A 19,885-nucleotide genomic window follows, 5' to 3' on the forward strand; every position below is an offset into this window, starting at 1 on the left:
CCTTCCTCAAACAATCCTAATTAAAAAAAAATATTTATTTATCTATTTATTATTTTGGCTGCACCGGGTCTTAGTTGCAGCATGCAGGATCTCTGCTGTGGCCTGCGGACTTCTTAGTTGTGCCATGCATGTGGGATCTACTTCCCCAACCAGGAATCAAACCCAGGCCCCCTGCACTGGGAGCACAGAGTCTTACCCACTGGTCCACCAGGGAAGTCCCAACAATCCTAATTTTTAATTCTTGGTTATCAACCACTTTGTCTATGCCAGTTGTTCCCATTTCTAATAATGATGGTTCTCTGTAGATAATCCAAAGAGTATTCATCCCAGTGGAGTTCACCACTATTTGCACATCGCTGTTTTATCATTAAATGAGATAATACATATCTAGGTACTGGTCCTGCATATGCCACCATGTAACTGAATGACCTTGGATAAGTCACATAAACTCATTGGGCCTTACCTTTTTTTTTAAATTAATTAATTAATTAATTTATTTATCTTGGCTGCGTTGGGCCTTCATTGTTGCACACAGGCTTTCTCTAGTTGTGGCGAGCGGGGGCTACTCTTCATTGTGGTGCGCGGGCTTCTCATTGCGGTGGCTTCACTTGTGGCGGAGCACGGGCTCTAGGTGCATGGGCTTCAGTAGTTGTGGTGCACGGGCTCAGTAGTTGCAGCTCACGGGCTCTAGAGCACAGGCTCAGTAGTTGTAGCACACGGGCCTAGTTGTTCCATGGCATGTAGGACCTTCCCAGACCAGGGCTCAAACCCGTGTCACCTGCATTGGCAGGTGGATTCTTAACCACTGCGCCACCAGGGAAGCCCCTCCTTACTTTCTTTATCTCAAGAAATGAGGGATTTAGATGAAACACTTTATACTTCAACTCTTTAATTCTAATTTTGCTGGTTGCTTTAAAGGACCTGAGAGCCATGCAATCCCAAATGTGTCCAGGAGAGGTCAGAAGAAGTCACTAAAAGCTCTGAGGTCTACATTAATCCCAGTTACCAGTGTACAGTTTTACTGTAAATACAGTATTAACCAGTGTAAATACAGTTTTTCCCATTCTGCCCATTTTTTTAGGGACAGTTTTACGGAGTCCCTACTCTCTGTTATTTACCTGATTTTTAAGGTTGGGCCAGACATAAAGGCAGGTATTTTTCTTAAAGGATTAAAGCAGAGATGCATTGTCTGTTTTGGGCCTCTTTATCAAATGCAAAACCATTTCCCAAAGGGTGAGCAAAGGTAAATTGCCTGACAGAGGTGATACAAAGGTATACTTAGAGTTAATATAAACAGTAAGCTCGCTACAGAAAATTCCATTCATCAAAAACCTGTCTTTATAACAAAGGATTCCTAACCCTACTTAATGACCTATTTATTTTGAAAAATATTTACCTCAGCAAAACTCTTCCTTTTTTTTTTTTTTTTTTTTGTGTGTGTGTTTTTTTTGGCCACGCAGTCTGTGGGATATTAGTTCCCCCACCAGGGATCCAACCCACAACCTCAGCAATGAAAGCGCTGCGTCCTAACTACTGGACGGCCAGGGAATTCCCCAAAATTCTTTCTTTTTTACCCCAGCTTTATTGAGATATAATTGACAGATAACATTGTGTAAGTTTAAGATGTACAACTTAATGAACTGATATATGTATATTGTGAGAAATGATTACCACAATAAGATCAGTTAATGCAACCATCACCTCTCATAGTTAAAATCTGAAAAATTCTCACAGTGGGGTTGGACCCCATCAGAAAAATTATTCGGGAAGTACACCATTACAGAGATGGAGACTTCTAGTAAATATTTAAATATGATAAGCATTGCTTTTTTAGGCAGAAACTGGAGGACTGGTTTAAATGTGAATTGAGGTGAAGGAGTTGGGAATTAAAGAAAGCCCTGTGGCCAGGTCAAACCCATCCCAGCTGTTTAAAGAAAATGCCTATACTTAGGCAGAATTAGGTGGCTAAAGATTTGAGCTCTGGGTAAAACAGATCTACGTTTGAACCTTGTTAAAGTTACTTAACCTCCCTAGAGATAAACTCCTCAGTAGACTTATCTATAAAGTGAAGATAGTGATAAAGCCTCCTAAGATTGTTCCGAGGATTAAATGAGATAATACATGTTAAGAATTTAGCAAAGCATCTGCCACCTACCACGTGATCACTAGGAGAGAGCTATTGCCATCATGTTATTGGTGAGGAGTTACTGTTTTTAGTAAAAAACAAACAAGGAAGAAAATCACATGCCTTTTTCTTTTCTTGTTTTTTTTTTTTCTTTAATGTTTTTTCATTTTCTTTTTTTTAACCATGCCTTTTTCTAAACCTTTTATCTTGACTGTCCCAGACTAGGTTCAATGTCTGCTGTGTGATGCAGCCATCGCAGCTGACAGACCCTGACCTGGTCCCCTGGCCCGCCGACTGGCACCACCACCCCCGTCTTGGGCACCTCTGAAGTCCAGCAGAGGCAACTGGATGCCCGATGCCCATCACACTTCCTGCCAGCCCATCAGCAACAGTCGGAGACCTTCTCCCTACGGACAGGGACCTTCCCCCCCCCACAAGCCTCACCTGCAAGGGCGACGTTTGCCATGGGCCTCCAGCTCCCGGCTCAGCAGCAAGCTCTTCCTCCCGATTCTCAACCTTTGGCCTCGGGGCCTTTACTTTTTATCTAATGCAGCTCTTAGTTTTTCCTTAATGCAGCACTCAATTTGCTGATTGTCATTACTATGTTTCTCCTGCTATGCCAGGCTTTTCCAGGGTGAGGCCTGTGCCCGTCTCTCCCACCGTCATAGACCCGTGGGCCAGCCACGGAGGATGCACTGTGTTATGAGGACAGCCAAGAGCAGGGGGCCGAGAAGAGCAGGGAGCCGGGGGTATGTCCCGAGGAGAGAGAAGCTGTGTCGTGCCGTGCTTCTAGGATGAAGTGTACAAACAGTGCAGTGAGCGGGGTCAGGGCAGGGTGTGGGTTCCTAAGAAGTTCAGAGGGGGTGAGCAGGGTGCGTGATTACACGGAACCCTCCAGACCAGATATGGTGTGCAATGCCTGGCGGAGACAGGGGTCAAACAGGGATGGGCAGAGACAGGACCTGCTACCATCTGCCCACATTCCAGAGACCATTCCAAGGACCAGTAGCCGAGGGACCTCCCAATGACTCCGGTTCAAAACTGAAGATTAAAAGCAAGACAGTTGCTTCCTTACGCTGACCATAGCTCAGAGCTCCTTGGAAAGGGTTTTAAATCTTAGGGTTTCTGTTTGCTCAAAATGAAAAGAAAGTGGGAGGAAGTACTGATTCAAAGAGAAATGTTCTGCTTCCGTCTGAAGATAACTGAATCCTGACCCTGACTCTGGCAACTGTCTTGCTGAGACCCAGCCAAGCTCTGCACTCCTCTGGCCTTGCTTTTGGTGCCTGTACCAGAGCTCCGGGGTAACAATGGCAAGCCCCTGCCTTGAGGAATGGGGGAAGCAGTGAGAGTAATTTCTGATTGCTGGTATGTGATGCCCACGTACCTCAAACACAGCATGGGAGACACGCAGTTGTCATGTGATTTAAGATGTTTTTATAAAACTAAAAAAAGATACTGGGCTTCCCTGGTGGTGCAGTGGTTGAGAGTCCGCCTGCTGATGCAGGGGACGCGGGTTTGCGCCCCGGTCCGGGAAGATCCCACATGCCGCAGAGCGGCTGGGCCCGTGAGCCATGGTCGCTGAGCCTGTGCGTCCGGAGCCTATGCTCCGCAACGGGAGAGGCCACAACAGTGAGAGGCCCGCGTAACGGAAAAAAAAAAAAAAAAAAAAGATACTTCACACCCAGTAGGATGTGAACTATCCCAAAAATCCCAGAAAATAACAAGTGTTGGTGAGGATGTGGAGAAATTGGAGACCTTGTGCACTTTTGGTGGGACTGTAAAAGGGTGCAGATGTTGCAGAAAACAGTAGGGAGGTTCCTCAAAAAATTAAAAATAGAACGACCACATGATGTGGCAATTCCTCTTGGGGGTATATACTTGAAAGAATTGAAAACAGGGTCTTGAAGAGATATTTGTACACCCACATTCACAGCAGCATGCTTCACAACAGCCAAAGTGTGTTCATCTACAGATGAATAGATAAACAAAATGTGGTACAGACATACAATGGAATATTATTCAGCCTTGAAAAGGAGGGAAATTCTGACACATGCTACAACGTGGATGAAATTGGAGGACATTATGCTAAGTGAAATAAGCCAGGGACTTCCTTGGTGGTCCGGTGGTTAAGACACTGCGCTTCCATTGCTGGGGGGAGCGGGTTCCATCCCTGGTCGGGGAACTAAGATCCCACATGCCTCGTGGCTTGGCCAAAAAAAAAAAAAGTATAATAAGCCAGTCATGAAAGGACAAATACCATATAATTCCATTTACATGAGATACTTAGGGTAGTTAAATTCATAGAGATCGAAAGTAGAATGGTAGCAGCCAGGGGCTGGGGGGAGGGGGTATGTAGAGTTACAGTTTAGTGGATGGAGAGTTTCCGTTTTACAAGATGACAGTAGTTGTGGGGGTGGATGGTGGTGATGGCTGCCCAACACGTGAATATACTCCTGAACTGCAAATTTAAAAGTGGTTAAGATGGTCAATTTTATGTATATTTTTCTGCAATAAAAAAAAATTGGGTAATAGATAACTAATAAGAACATACTGGGACTCCCCTGGTGGTGCAGTTGTTAAGAATCCACCTGCCAATGCAGGGGACACAGGATCGAGCCCTGGTCCGTGACGATCCCACATGCCGCGGAGCAATTAAGCCCTTGCACCACAACTACTGAGCCTGCACTCTAGAGCCCGCGAGCCACAACTACTGAGCCCACGTGCCACAACTACTGAAGTCCACGCGCCTAGAGCCCGTGCTCCTCAACAAGAGAAGCCACCGCAATGAGAAGCCTGCACGCTGCAATGAAGAGTAGCCCCCACTCGCCACAACCAGAGAAAGCCTGCACGCAGCAATGAAGACCCAACGCAGCCAAAAATAAAATTAAATCTTTAAAAAAAAATACACTGAAGTAAATGAAAATAAAACATACCAAAAATTTTTTTTAAAAAAAGACCTGCTGTATAAAATAAATAAATAAAATAAAATTCAAATTTAAAAAATTGGAAAAAAAGAAAAAAATTTAGCATGTGTTGTTGGAAAAATCTCTTTGGGAAAATGTTAAAGTAAATAATGAACATGTACATTGTACGTATAATAAAAGTATGTGGAATGAAACTGAGCAGGACCCTGTGGGGCCTTCCCGGGGATAGACCTCCCCGCCCCAACCCCTCATCCCACATCTCTTGCTGATGGAAAAGATTTAGCCTCCTAGGCCTTCCCCAAGTTCTAAAGAGCAAATTTAATCGGAGAAGTCAGAACATGCAGAATCAAAGGAAAACAGTCAAGCAAGACAAAATAATAATAGTTTAGCCATAAAAACAAAGGACCTTTGCTTCCTCCTCAAAGGCTATAGATAATAATCTGAGCCATGACCTTGAGTTGTCTTAAAGATACTGAACCCCCCATCAGGTGGAGGAAGTTAACTGCATGCTGGCCACCAGGATGTAGACCCCAGACCAGAAGGTTGACAATTGAGATTCCTGAAACATCACCCTGTTACCTCACCATCAACCAATCAGAGGACTGTCCACGAGCTGATCACGCATCCTGTGACGCATTCCATCACACTGTCTTTAAAACCCCTTCCCTGAAAGCCACTGGGGAGTTCGGGTCTTTTGAACATCGTTCTCTTTGCTTGGCGCCATGCAATAAACACTGTACTTTTCTTCACCACAACCCAGTGTCAGTGGATTGGCTTTGCTGCGCTTCGGGCAAGCAGACCCAGGTATGGTTCAGTAACAGGAACCCCACAAGGGCAATAACGCTGTTCCTTCCATTTTATAGACAAGGAGAATGAGCCGTAGGGAGAATTAGGCAATTTGCCTAAGTGTAGACAGCTACTAAACAGCAGGTCCCAGGCATGCATGACTGCAAACCTGGTGCTCTTAAACTCCTTCTGGGTCTCTTCTCTTACAGGGAACTCCCTGCTTTGCTCATCCTGTTTCAGCAGCACTGGCAAGCTTGGGGTTCCCCCGCAGTCCTGCCTCAGGACCTTTGCAGGTGCTGCTCTCTCCACCTGGAATGGGATTCCCCCAGATACCTATCTACACGGCTCCTTCCTCCATCACTCCTTCAGGTCTCTGCCCACTTGTTACCTTATTACAGAGGAGGCCTTCCCCCAACACAGTAAACTAGTATACCTCCTCTCCCCTTCCCTCTCCCCCTCCCTCTCCCCCTCCCTCTCCCCCTCCCTCTCCCCCTCCCTCTCTCCCTCTCTTTTCCCCTCCCTTTCCCCCTCTCTTTCTTGCTGTTCTTCATCCCTTACTGGTTTGATTGTTCTTTGCCTGTCTCCCCACTGGGACAGAAGTCCATAAGGTCAGAGGTTTTCTTTTGCCCATGGCTGTATCTTCTGTCTCAATGAATGAGTGAATGAATGGGTGGCTACTGCAATTAGCGTGGCTGATGGGCGGAGCAGAGCCATAGGGCTCTAGATGCCAAGATTTGAGGGAAAGCCACCTCCAAGCCCACTGATTAAACTGTACAGCAGGGCCCAGTTCCAGAAGCAGTTCAACAGCCAGGAGTGACACCCGCCTCCCTCCCTCTTCCCCATTCCACTCTTTATCAGAAGACTCACTCTCCCCCCCCCACCCACTCCACCCTCAGTAAACACTTTCCCCTTTGGGCCTTTTCTGCTCAATGTCTGGATCACAAAGTACTAAAAGTTAGTCTAACTGGGCATGGAAGTGAAGTTTCTGGGGTTGGGTGGGGGGTGAAGGTGGGAGAAGAAAAGTCTGTAAACACCACCTGTTTTATCCCTGAAATCCCCATGTGATCCCTCTGGGGGAAAAGAAAACTTCCTTTTGGTTGGTCAACTAGAGCTGACTTTTCAAGACTGGCTCAGACTTCCTTGCCTGCACCCCACCCCCTGCCCCTATTCTATTCCAGGTTAATGCCCCTCCTTGACAGCCCCAGTGTTGTGTTGTCACAGCTCTTTGCTTACTTATTTTTAATTTTTTTGGCTGTGTTGGGCTTTCTCTTGTTGCGGAGGGCGTGGGCTACTCTTCGTTGCGGTGCACAGACTACTCATTGCGGTGGCTTCTCTAGCTGCAGAGCACGGGCTCTAGGCGCGCCGGCTTCAGTAGTTGCAGCACACAGGCTCGGTAGTTGCAGCACGTGGGCTTAGTTGCTCTGCAGCATGTGGAATCTTCCTGGACCAGGGGTCGAACCCATGTCCCCTGCATTGGCAGGCAGATTCTTAACCACTGCGCCACCAGGGAAGTCTCCTTTGCTTATTTATTTATCACACCTTTATTGTCTCCTCTGCTCCAAACTGAAGGGCTTGCCTTTCTTCCTGGGGCCTCAGGGCCATCACAGCCTCTTGCAGATGGCAAGTTCTCAAAGGATTGTTTGTTGATGAAATAAAAGGGGAGATGGGAAGGTGACCGACCTCACATGTTGAGGGCCAGCACTACACATTGTAAATTAGTGCTGTGGTTTTCTCCTATGTCTTCTCTAGCTACCAATACCAATGCCAGCCCAGAGTCCCAGAGGTTGCTGAGATTTATTGGGGATATATATCTGACTCAAGACAAATGGTGCTTTACCTGCAAAACTAGTGTTGCTGATAGCAGGTTAATTCCGAATTAGCCCAGCGGGTAAAGCACCAGCATCTGGGTCCTCTACCTCCTTCCTTCCCTCCCTCCAGCCCAGGAGTTATTGTTGAACCATCTTCCCCAGGCTAACTCCGCAGTGGGGGAGGTGAGGAGTTAGATTTTAAAGAGGGAGGGGTGGTGGGGGAGCCCTGAGCGTGGGTGAGCCCCACTGGAAACCCCAGCCAGGGACTGATGACTCATCTTTCTCCCAGTTCCCTCTGGCTCCCCGGGAAGGAGGGCCCCTGGCTGGGACGGTTCAGGAATGGTCTCAGTCACATTCAGAAAGAACCTGGATAACTCTGTTGCTGTTTTCCGGGTTTTGTTTTCACCCCACCTGCAGAACTGGTCCACCTTCATTCCTGGCCCAGCCAACCTGACAGGAGAGCAGTGACCCAGTGACCATCCCCTCACCAAGCGGCACCCTCACCAGAAGGACTGCCATTCTGATGCCTGGTGTGTGTGTAGGGCGGGGTGGTGGTGGTGGTGGTGCTGTGGGTGGCTTTACGCAGCACCTACACTTTGAGAACCCCTGGTCGAGACTGGAGCCAGCTTTCCCAAACTTGCTGGGCATCCCCTGGAGGTTCTGATTAGGCAGATCCGGGGATGCCCTGAAATCTACATTGGAAGCCCTCCGATGATTTCATAGCCAATGAAAATCAAACTCATTAGCATCTGGCCCCTTCCTACCCGCTGGGCCTAATTTCCTGAGCCTGGCCCTGTGCTGTATGTGGTTAGCTCTGCCTACGACACCCTTTCTCACCCTCAGCACCCATGTGCGGAGCTCTCCATCCATCGAGTCAGCGGAGGCTGGGTTTCCATCACCCTCAGCACCTCTGCAGAGTTAGGTGCGTTCTCTTCTGCTCCCACAGCTCTGTGTGTGTTTCCCACCTGGAGCCTATGGCGGACACTCTGCAGGTTGGACCCAAAGCCCTTCCAACTTTCTCTTTCCTTGGTTTACTCCTTCATTGAAAACACACCTTCTCACCTCCCTTGCACTTGGAAGCTACCAGACAGCTCTGGCCAGTGGTGAATAAGCACAAGTCCCCTAGGGTTTCTGGAAAGCCTCAGCTTTCACGGTCCCTGGACTGCACCTTTTCTTCTTCCGACGTGGTTGCAGTGGCTGGATCTGTCATCTTGGCACTTGGAGGGAAAGGCCAAGGGAATCAGAGCCTTCCACCCTTGCACTCTGGGGCCACTGGGCCACCAGCAACACCCCACTTCCAGACTGCTTATGGGGGTGGGGCGTGGTCAACCCTTATTTATGAATAAACCAACCTTTATTTATGAATAAACTAATAGTTGGCCTTTCTTTGGTTCTAAGTAGAATTGTTACCAAGGCTGTAGCCCCAGAATCCTACCCCTGCCCTCTTATCTAAGTTTCAGGAGGAAGCTGCAAAGAGAAAAAAACAAGAACTACTTATAACCATCTAGGCCCAAGGTGGCAGAAGATTTGACTTCCAGTAGACCTTGAGCCTCATTATAAGCTCATTGTAATACATTAACTAAATGACACACCCACCAGCGCCATGACAGTTGACAGTTGCCATGACAACAATCAGAAAAGCCCAAACGAGGACCGAAGAGGAGTGCTGCGTCAATTCCGGGGCCAAACCACACCACCGTTCTTGGATGTCATGAATAATCCTCCCACTCTTTCCAATTCCCTCCCTCTTACCTCAACCCTCCTATATATTTGGTGTCTCTGCCTGAATTGCGTTGCGAAGTTTTGATTTGCAAAGAAAGCTCCCTCTTCTCTGTCCTTTGACCACTGAATAGAGCTTGTGCTGTTCCAGTCTCAGCACGGGTTTCGTCACTGGCTGCGCGAATCTGGTTGGAAAGAGAACCTCCCTGGTCAAGACAAGGAGTCTCGGCCCAGGCTAGGACCCCGGGGCAGGTCCAGTCAATCAATTTGGTAACAGAGTGAGTTCGCTAAGTGATACACAGCAAAGGTGCCTGCTTTCCCTGGGACAGCCTCAGTTCATACCTGTTTTCAGGATGAAATTACTAAATTGCATCCCTGTCACTCTCGAAAGTGTTCTGGTTTGAATTGTAAATTACCCTTTGCATTTTTCTTTTTGCATTAGATGTATTTCATTCCAACTTTTACTAAACTAAATGCGAAACTTCGTAAGTATTAATTATTATCTACCCAGCCTCCCTCAAATGAAAATAAGGGCCACGGTGTTGCAGCTAAAGCCTGGGAAAATGATATGCAATTTATAGCTCAGGAAATGTTGGCCATCACTGGTGAGACCCATGTTAGCCCCAGAGAAAACTGGTAAAATCCTTAACATATAAAAAAACCTTGGCTTGAACTTGAAGATATACACGTTTTCTTCTCTGTTCTCATTTTAATATCAGAGTTCAACAGTAAAACTTCCTGTTTTAAATTATCCCATTTCTCTCATATCCTCTTGTATTTTGCTAGACTGACCTCACAGTGGGCAGGGATATTTGCTTGTCAGGTTTCATGCTGCCATAGACTCAGTGCTCGGAGAACATTTGTAGGAAGAACTGGATCCCTCTGACAATGTCTCAGAATCTGAGCTTCTAAGATTACACAGGTGGTCTTTAACTTATTTCAAGGCATTTAGGATCAGAAGAAGGTTTTCATGTTAAACATGTCTGCAGAAGCACAAGTGCTCCTCAAAAATACTTGGATTTGTAACTGAATTGGATTCCTAAGTTTTCCCCATCACTAAAAATCTGATTCCATGAAATCCCCCGTGAACATCACCCCAGATATCATCTAGGACAGTAACACTGACCTTCTAAAGACCCTCTGCCTCTAAATAGCAGAGACACTGACAGTCCCGCAAAAAGTAGTATAACCTGATGTTCTGGTGAGGGTCCCATGATCATACCATTAGTCTGACGGTCTTAGGAGATGAGAATCCAGCTGTCTTACCAACAAGCCATGGGAACTGCTCATAATCTGAGTTGCTGATTTATACAGTTGATCAGTATCACTCACCAATCTAAAATCCTTTCAGTGGCTTCTCACTGTGTTGGGGATAAAGTCCAGGGATTCAAGTTGCCAGGATGCTTCAGGAGCCCTAAATGACCTATCCCACCCCTTCAGGCTGATGTCCACCAATTCCACCTTCCTTGCATTTTCTCACAAGCCCCACACCTTATTAATGCTCCCTCTGTTTGGAATGCCTTCCCTCATCTGACTAGCTCCTACTCATCCGTCAGAAGCCACCTCCTCTGGGAGGCCTTCCCAGGTTGAAGAGAGGTGAGCAACAACCTCTAACCAGACAGAGAAATCAGAATGCCCCCAAATGAGGGGTTGAACAAATACACTATTGTGTAAAATGAAATAAAAATGGAGATGTGAGTTTTCTTATTTCTCTATTAAGCAGTTTAAAAATACTGTAATTACATTACGTTCATGGTCAAATACTCAAGAGTGTACAGGGAAGAGTTAATCTCTCACTTCCTCCTGACTCCAGTCTTCCCTGAGGCCCCCACTGCTGTCAGTTTCTTGGGTGGTTTTCCAGAGATGTTCCACATATACATAGGTATATAAAAGTCGAAGTGAGAGAGGTAAGAGGGGACATGAAATCCATTTAAGACATGGTTCCTGCTCCTGAGAAACTCACAGCCTTCTTGGGACAGTAAGTCAGTCCCAACCCATTAGCTGGCAGCATGGAGCAGTATGTGGGAACCTGTATGGTCCTCACTCAAGGCCACTCAGAGCCAGGATCCAAGGCCCAAGCCCGGGCTGATTTCATAAACCGTCACCATCCGTAAGTAAAGACCATGCCACCCATAAGTAGAATGAAGACACGCTTCCCAGACCCAGTCCCTATAAATAGCTTGAATACACATATTTTAATCCTTGTTTTGTAGAGTTCCAGCTCTTGGGCTTTTAAAGCTGGGATACAGCTGAGTCTGGGGTTGGAAACTAGGACTGGCACGGGGCAATAAAATTAACCATGCGTCAAGCTTTTTTGCTTGAACTATAGTTACAAGTTATTACAGGAAAAACAAAAATAGCCTATTAAGTGGAGCCACTGTGATGAAACTTAGGCTCCAAGAACAGGAACCATGTGGAAATGTGGCATCTTTTGATCTGCATCTTCACTTAGACCATCTGATAAATGAGGAAACCCATGGAGGGAAAATGACTTGTCTAAGGTCAGCGGGTTAGTTTTGACAAAATGAAGACTAAAGCATGTGGTTCCAACTTCTGGGTGGAGTGCAGTGTCCACAGCACGGCCTCCCCCAACACAAAAGAACAATGTGAGTACGTTAATATCCTTCCCTGACACACGGTCTGGGTCCCTTCTCTTACTTCAAGCGGAAACTGATGAGAAAGTCAGGCTTGGAAGGTCAGGTCAGGGACTCAACTACTACTGGCTGTCATGGTTCCCAGCTGGAATCCATAGAAATGGAATGACTGAATTAAGCAGAAGATGTCTCAAAAGGTTAATGGGCAGTTCACAGAACCATTGAGAACTAGGCTCAAAGCTACACAGTCAGAAACATCACCCCAGATAGAAGCTTCATGTGTGCCATGCCCCCGCAACACCAGGAATCCAGATCTGCTACACTCTCCCCACTGAAACATAGGAAGTGCTGGGGCCAAAAAAAAAAAAGGAGACAGAGGGAGAGGGAGGGAGAGAGAAATGTCCTCTGGCTACTTGAGCTGGTGCACAAGGAAGACAGGTCCTGGAGCTGGCAGCTGGGCAGAGGAGAGCCCTCGGCAGGGACAGCGGACAGGTGGGTCTAGCCAAAAAGTGCAATTTGACTTCGTGGCACAGAAACGTGGTGTGAGAGGCGTAACTCCACCGTCCCCAACACCCCAGGACAAGAGTTGCCAAATGCAAGTCACATGCCGGGGGAAATTGCAAACACAGGAAAGGAAATTGAGCAATCCCAAGGAGAAATGAAGTCCTGAATATGTTCCGGGAGGAAGGGAAGGTTCATTTCTCCCAAGCTTGGTTGAGAGATCGTTTGACGGGGGAGGAGGAGGAAGAGGCTAATGCGTGACAAACACTCGCCTTCTTTGAAGGCCAGGCAGGAGCTGGACTGTAGCTGACATATCTCCTGTAATATGGAGAAGAGTATCAACTTCGAGGAAGAAAGGGAAACGGTACAATCTGGATAAGTTGGGAGAGGTTGGGGAAAGACTCCTTTCCACTTGTCACACCCTCCTGGCTTCTCTCCCTCTCACAAACCTCTCTTAGAAGGAGGAGGTGGCAGGCCGTGCAGGGCTGCCTAAGCCTCGCCTCCTGCTTTCCTTCCAGTGGGGTCTCCGGCCAGCTGGCCAGCTGCAAGCACAGCTGTAAAGGAGCCAGCCCTGGAGCGAGGATCAGGGCTTCCAGCATTTCTGACCAGGTGCAGCGAGGGGGGCGGGGGCGGGGGGGGTGCAGGGGGGGGGGGTGGTGGTCTAATTCTGGGGATGGTATTAGGAAGTTGGTCATTGCCTAGTTCACCTAAATCTACATCACTAAATCAAGATACCTCGATTTTAGACTTGGTCAGTTCTCTGGAATTCAATCTATACAGTCACAGAAATTCACTGATGGCGTTGAAAGAAGTCTTTCAATTTGTTTCTCATTCCGGACCACACTGCCAGCAAGGCACTTCATATTAAGTATTTAAAATATAAATTTCTAATTGCCTTCCAAGAGTGGCACAATTATAGCTCATTTTCTATATACCTGTATCAGTATAGAGAGCTAAAATAATTTGGTAAATGGCAACATTAAAAATAGGCTGCAGGGCTTCCCTGGTGGCACAGTGGTTAGGAATCCGCCTGCCAGTGCAGGGGACACGGGTTCAATCCCTGGTCCAGGAAGATCCCACACACCGCGGAGCGACTAAGCCCGTGTGCCGCAACTACTGAGCCCACACGCCACAACTACTGAAGCCTGCATGCCTACAGCCCATGCTCCGCAGCAAGAGAAGCCACCACAATAAGAAGCCCGTGCACCACAACAAAGAGTAGCCCCCGCTCACCGCAACTAGAGAGAGCCCGCGTGCAGCAACGAAGACCCAACGCAGCCAAAAATAAATAAAATTTAAAAAATATATAGGCTGCAAGTTTTGTAAGCCAAGGCATCAGACCCTGCAGGTTGACTAATCTAATACCAATTCCCAATTCCATTCTCCTTGGCCTCTTCCATCATATAGTCTGGGTGGGGAAATACTCTCTTTCCCAGAATTTCTTGCAGCTGAGAGTGCTACGTGACATAGTTCTGGCCAATAAAGTAGAACCCTGAGAGCTTCTGGGAAAACTTTTGCTTCCTTGACAAATGCGACCAAAGCTGCTGGTGCTACCCCCATTCACCCTCATTCTTACCTTGAATGAGGCCATGATGCTTGGAACTACAGTGACCATCTTAGGGGTAAGAGGTGGTACATGGGTCCCAAAGCTAGCTTGTTAGAGATGATGAATGAGGAAGATAGAAATTGCTTGGGGTCCAGTGGAACCAATACCAACATCACCTCCAGACTTCTTACTATGCCAGGAAACAAACTCATTTCTTGAACAATAAATCAGGTTTTAGGTAATTGGTAGCCTAAAGCATTTCTGCCTGACACTCCCTATTTTGGCACCTCTTCATTTTTGAATGTAGAAGAGCTGTCAAAAAGTGGAAATGGCTGGACTTCCCTGGTGGCGCAGTAGTTAAGAATCCGCCTGCCAATGCAGGGGACACGGGTTCGAGCCCTGGTCCGTGAAGATCCCACATGCCGCGGAGCAACAAAGCCCATGTGCCACAACTACTGAACCTGCGCTCTAGAGCCTGTGAGCCACAACTGCTGAGCTCTCATGCCACAACTACTGAAGCCTGTGCACCTAGAGCCTGTGCACCTAGAGCCCGTGCTCTGCAACAAGAGAAGCCACCGCAATGAGAAGCACACCCACTGCAACGAAGAGTAGCCCCCGCTCACAGCATCTAGAGGAAAGCCCGCATGCAGCAACAAAGACCCAAAACAGCCAAAAATAAATTAATTAATTAAAAATAAATTAAATAATAATAAAAAATAAGTTTAACTAATGTCCAATCAGTATGCCTTATGAATGCTATAGTTTCCTGGGTATTCTCATCTTACTGTGCTTAGTATAAAGGAAACTGCTTATCTACACAGAAATCATATCACCATACTTACCAGTTATTTTCCCAATCAAGAAATATTCTTAATGATAAAAGAAAGGACATTTACATACCCAGTTAAATATCTGTCTAATTAGACAAGAAGCCAAAAAACCTGACACTCCAGGTCAATACCAGACACCAGATAAACCCAATCAGATGGGAGTTGTCATATAAGCATAGTTGAATTTAATGTTCAATTGTTAATCCTTTTAGGGTGTTATCGCTCTACCTCAGGGTTTCCCCAAATCCCTAGGCTCTGCCTCCCCATCCAGGTAAGATCTTTATCTGGCTGGCAGATAGCTTTGACCCACTTATTGGAGCCCACACTGGCAGTATCTTGGTTGAAACTGGTGATGAGCTGAATCCTGCGCACAGGTGTGTTTTGTTGAGTCTGTACTGCATTTTAGGAAAATGTGAGCTATGTCCAGTTAAACAGAGCAGATGGATTATAAGAGATTTTCTTATCTTCTTACAGAGACACAACTTAAACATTAGTAAAGGAATTAAAAAAAAAAAAGGACTTCCCTGGTGGTCCAGTGGGTAAGACTTCGAGCTCCCAGAGCAGGGGGCCCGGGTTCGATCCCTGGTCAGGTAACTAGATCCCACATGCCACAACTAAGTCCTGGAGCAGCCTAAATAAATATGTAAATAAATTTTTTTTTTTAAAAAAAGCCTTAGGACAAACAGAATAGGAGAGAAGACATAAGAAATTTCAAGATGTTTTGGGGAAGGCAGGAGAGTGATAAAAGATCCAGCAGAGCAGAAGAAAATAGAAACTAAAATGCTTGCAGAGGGGAGATTGGTGAGAATAGGGGCATTTCCCCCTAAACCCCTAAGAGGTCAAGGCTACAAGGTACAGTACAGGGAAGGTCTGGCTGAGAGTGAAGACAGGGGAATTAACGCAAAATCTGTAAGACCACCCCCATCCCCAAAATGTAGACTAAATTAATTTAAAGGGCTCCAGGAAGAGGAGAGGGCAAAGATGGAAGCATAGGACTGAACACAGGGGGATCAAATACTTGACAAAAGGTTGGACCCTCAGCTTCCCCTTCTTCCCCATTCTTGTCTGCTCCCAGAACTCCTGTAACCGGGTTGTTACATCTTACGTAGTATATTAGGGATTTTCCTCTGGGAAACCAAAAAACCCCAGAGAAAAATCCTTTATATGAGGACATTAGGGAGCTTGGTAAGAAAAAAATCATCTCCTTCCCCATTAGGCTAAGGAGCTACCTTCAGTGAACAAAGGCTGTTCCCACATGTAGTTTCCAATGAGAGTTTTAAAGCCTCCTTTTTAAATATAAGCAGGGAACCAGTGCACACCAGATGTTTTTAGACACCTCAAGCTGTAAAGGAGAAAAGGCAAACAAAATGAAGGGGGAAAAGGAGAAAAAAGGATCTCTGAGGAACAGAGACAACATAGAAAAGAGACCACTAATTAAAGTTTTAATTAATATCTCAGCTAGGTAAGGGAAGATCTTATAATCATACAATGAGGTTAGGAAGCTCCAAAAAAGAAACAGAGAACAGGTAGAAGTCCTTGAACATTGACCATATGATGGAGAAATAAAACAGTCCAAAGAATAATTGGAAGTGAAATCAAGGAAATCTTCCAGAAAGTAGAACAACAACAACAACAAAGAGATGAAAAAGAGGAAAGAAAAGACATTTAAGGAACAAATCCAAATATCCCAGAGCTCCCTGCATCCCCTGAAGTACACCGGGAGAACCCTGACCATGGCCTTTGGGGACAGGGACACTTGGACCTTTCTAGTCCTCCTGAAAATGGGACCATTGAGAGCTGTGGTGGCCTGTGCATCATAGTAGGGAGAGGGGCAGCAGTGACCAGAGATCCTAGAAGTCACCTTGAATCATGGAGATCACATTCTAAGCCTCATTTTAAAAATTATTATTTAAATATTATCAGTTTATGTTTTTATATAGGTACTACATTAAATATTCAAAACGTTCAAAGTGAAAAGTCTCTTTCCCACTCCCATCCCCTAGCCCTCCAGTCCCCTAACTGTATTCCATATCCCCCAGTTTCCAGTAACATTTTCCTATAAGTCCACATTTTCTCCAAATACCACTCGGTTTGTATAAATAGTCTTGTTCAAGGTATCTTGAGCTTTCACAAACTCTCCCCTCAAAGTCCTTCCAGCTTCTGCCCACTGCCCTGTTCCAAAGCACTTCCACATTTTTAGATATTTGTTATAGCAGCCCCCAAATCTATATTAGTTATCTAACGCTGCATAACAAATTAACCCAAAACTTAGCAGCTTATAAAAAACCCAGTAAATATTTATTAGTTCATGTACTTTCAGTGGGTCAGGAATTTGGGCACATCTTAGCTGCTGGTTCTGTCTCTGGGTCTCTCATGAAGCCATAGTCCAATGTCAGCTGGGGCTGCAGTCATCTGAAAGCCTGACTGGAGCTGGAGGATCCTCTTCCAAGATGGGTCACTCCCATGGTTGTTGGCAGGAGGCCTCAGTTCTTCTCTACCTGGACCTCTCCATAGGGCAGCTTGAGTATCCTTATGACGTGTCAATGAATTATCCAAGAGAGAAGAAGACATAATCCACAATGTCTTATGCCTTAGTCTTGGAAGTCACACACCATCATTTCTGTGATGTCCTATTGGTGTGACTAACAAGTCAGCCCAAAATAGCCCATACAGGATGTGACTATCAGAAGGCTAGAAATCTGGGGGGGATCTTGGAGCCTGACAATCATACCTTCCCCAGAAGCAAACAATGTCCCTAGCCTCTTATATGTCCTTTCAGAGTTATTTTATTCAGAAACAAGCAATTATAAATATATGTATCTTTGCTTCCCTCCTTTAGACAAATGGTAGAATACTACATATACCATTCTGTACCTTGCTTTTCTCACTTAAAAATACATCATGGTGATCATTCCACATTATTATTTAATGCATGCCTACTTCTTTTTTTTAATAAATGTATTTATTTTTATTTATTTTTGGCTGCATTGAATCTTTGTTGCTGAGCGCGGGCTTTCTCTAGTTGTGGCGAGGGGGGCTACTCTTCGTTGCGGTGCACGGGCTTCTCATTGCGGTGGCTTCTCTTGTTGCGGAGCATGGGCTCTAGGTGCGTGGGCTTTGGTAGTTGTAGCACTCGGGCTCAGTAGTTGTGGCTTGCAGGCTCTAGAACATAGGCTCAGTAGTTGTGGCGCACGGCCTTAGTTGCTCCGCAGCATGTGGGATCTTCCCGGACCAGGGTTCGAACCTGTGTCCCCTGCATTGGCAGGCGGATTCTTAACCACTACGCCACCAGGGAAGCCTGCAAGCCTACTTCTTTTTCACATCTGTATAGTGTCCCACTGTATAAATGAAGGATAATTAATTAAACCAGTCCACTATTGTGGGATGTATAAGCTAGTTGGAATCTTTTTTTCTTTTTTTAAGAGCAGAACCTGGCTCACATACTTCTAGTCATACAACTTTAGTCAAGTTACTTAACCTCTTTGAACTTGAGTTCCGTCATTTGTAAAGCAGGAATTTAAAAAGTCCCTCCTTCACACCTCACAGGGTCACTGGAAGAATTAAATGAGATCAGTAGGTAAAGCAAATAGCACAGAGTCTTCACTGGGCAGTGCTTGGTCGTGTGTGTTGTCTTCCTTTTCATTGTAACGAGCCCCCAGAGCCTGTCCTGCCCTGGGGAAGTGCTTTCCTATTTCCAGTCCCACACACTGGTATCTGGCTTCACCTCCTGGCTCAGCAACAGGAGGTTCAACTGGAAGAAAGGACCCCAGCATGCTGTCCAAGGGAGCCTATAAGGGGGCTCTCTGACTGCTTCTCACGCCCTTGTATTGTCACACATTTGCCACAGGGCCAGCCCCGGCTGTTTGCCTCCCCGACACTGACCTAGCTGGCAAGGACTGCAGAGAAAAGTCAGGCCTGAGGCCTGGGACATCCTAGGGATGTTACCGCAGAGCAAACATGAGTTTGCTGGCTGGGTGGATCCCAGTCAACAGGGAGATAAACGGATTAAAGACAAACAGATCAGAACTCCCTGCCATGGAAACAGGAAGAAGGCAGGCTGCTGCTTCTGTTTGGGGTTGGTTTATCACCTATCTATCTATCTATCTATCTATCTATCATCTATCTATCTATCTATCTATCTATCTAATAAATAAAACAGCTTTAATGACATATTCATATGCCATGAAATTCACCCATTTGAGGTGTACAACTCAGTGGTTTTTACTATATTCAAGAATTGTGGGGAATTCCCTGCCGGTCTAGTGGTTAGGACTACGTGCTTTCACTGCTGAGGGCTTGGTTTCGATCCCTGGTCAGGGAACTAAGATCCTGCAAGCTTCAAAGCATGGCCAAAAAAAAAAAAAAAAAATTGTGCAACCATTGTAACAATGTCATCATCCAAAAAAGGAACACCGTGCCCACCAGAAGTCACTCTCCCCTTCCCATCCCCACCCCTCCAGTCCCAGGCAACTGCTAATGTGCTTCCTGTCTCTATGAATTTGCCTATTCTGAAAACTTGCATATAAATAGACTCCTATAATATGCAGTTTCATGATGTTTTCAAGGTTCATCCATATTGTAGCATGAATCACTGCTTTATTGCCAAATAATATTCCTTCCTATGCATGTACTGCATTTTGTTTATCCATTCATCAGTTGATGGGCTTTGGGGCTGTTTCTGCTTTTTGGCTATCATGAATAATGCTGCTATGAACACTAATGTACAAGTTTTTGTGTGGACGTATGTTTTCCTTTCTCTTGGGTATATATCTAGAAGTGGACTTGCTGGTTCATATGGTAACTCTATGTTTAAATTTTGGAGGAATTCCAAACTATTTTCCAAAGTGGCTGCACCATTTTACTTTCCCTCCAATAGTATATGAGTGCTCCAATTTCTCCACATCCTCACCAACACTTGTTATTAACTGTTTTTTCTATTATAGCCCTCCTAGTGAGTATGAAATAGTATCTCATTGTAGTTTTGATTTGCATTTCCTTGATGAATAATAATGTTGAGCAGCTTTTCATGAGCTTATTAGCCATTTGTATATC

Source organism: Aethalodelphis obliquidens, unplaced genomic scaffold, assembly GCF_003676395.1.
Source record: "Aethalodelphis obliquidens isolate GAN/ISIS:26980383/991018 unplaced genomic scaffold, ASM367639v1 scaffold38, whole genome shotgun sequence".
Classification (NCBI taxonomy): Eukaryota; Metazoa; Chordata; class Mammalia; order Artiodactyla; family Delphinidae; genus Aethalodelphis; species Aethalodelphis obliquidens.